Source organism: Trichosurus vulpecula, chromosome 6 (genome assembly GCF_011100635.1).
Source record: "Trichosurus vulpecula isolate mTriVul1 chromosome 6, mTriVul1.pri, whole genome shotgun sequence".
NCBI lineage: Eukaryota > Metazoa > Chordata > Mammalia > Diprotodontia > Phalangeridae > Trichosurus > Trichosurus vulpecula.
Window position 1 is genome coordinate 147,030,065 of NC_050578.1, and position 1,222 is coordinate 147,031,286.

Sequence of the window (1,222 nt, forward strand, 5' to 3'; positions counted from 1 at the left end):
AATCATCATTAAATGCAAATGTTTCACTACACATACATGAAAAAGAAAGATGATTGTGTAAGAAATTGTGAACTATTACGGCCTTTGAAAAGAGATTTCTAAAAAAACCCAAAAACCTTATTATAATTTATTTTGACAATAGGATCTGTATTATGGAAATGAAGTGGTACCAGATCCTTAAGTTTCACAGTTAAAATGATAATAAAATAGTAGTGTTTCTGACAGTATTTTTGGTTCTCATTCATTCAAAAAAACACTGTTCTTTAAAATTAATTCTCATAAATTCAAATATAAAATATCCAAGGTTAATAGAAATTAATATAAAGTTAGCTATTTAACATAGTTTGGGGAAATGTGACTTGAAATGTGACTTCCCCTTGACAAAGGGGAGACGTGACAAGAGGGAAAGAGTGAGAAAATGTATATTATAATTAAAATGTCTTATTTTCACTTGAGTCGCTCTAAATATGTCCATATGTTCCTTTTATGTCTCAAAGTCAGCAGCAAGACATTTCCCTGATGCCATGGAACTCTTTGAAAACAAAGGACAAACGCGACCTGTGAGGAGACTGACCTGCCTGAAATGGGATGTAGCTAGTTGGGTAAATCAGCTCATCCTCTCCCTCTCCTTCTTCTCTCCAAAGGAAGGTAAATTTCTTCTTTCCTTCCTTCCTTCCTTCCTTCCTTCCTTCCTTCCTTCCTTCCTTCCTTCCTTCCTTCCTTCCTTCCTTCCTCCCTTCCTCCCTTCCTCCCTTCCTTTCTTCCTTCCTTCCTTCCTTCCTTCCTTCCTTCCTTCCTTCCTTCCTTCTTTCCTTCCTTCCTTCTTTCACAAAACCTTAAACCCAGTTCACTCTGAAGCTCATAGATTGAACCACAATAGGTCCCTATCCAAGCTCCACTTAAGGGCTATATTTTGGGCCCTCCTGACTTAGAGTGAATGTCAATGGTAACTGTTTCTCTTTGTAACAGCAACCCTGAGGGTCTTCCCCTCCCAGCTCAAGTTTTTTTCTTTTTTTCTAATTAAAGGGGCCATCCCTTTACTCACTTCTTAAAGAGGGCTATTCACTGAATGGTCATTACCTCCCTCTAAGTGAGTACATGAAAAGGCCTTGGCCTAAAAGGGCCAGGGTCTCCCATTGCATCCTGGGTCATCTCCAGTCATCCTGATGAATAGATATCTGGTCATTGGATCCCAATGGCTCTGGAGGAGAAAGTAAGGCTG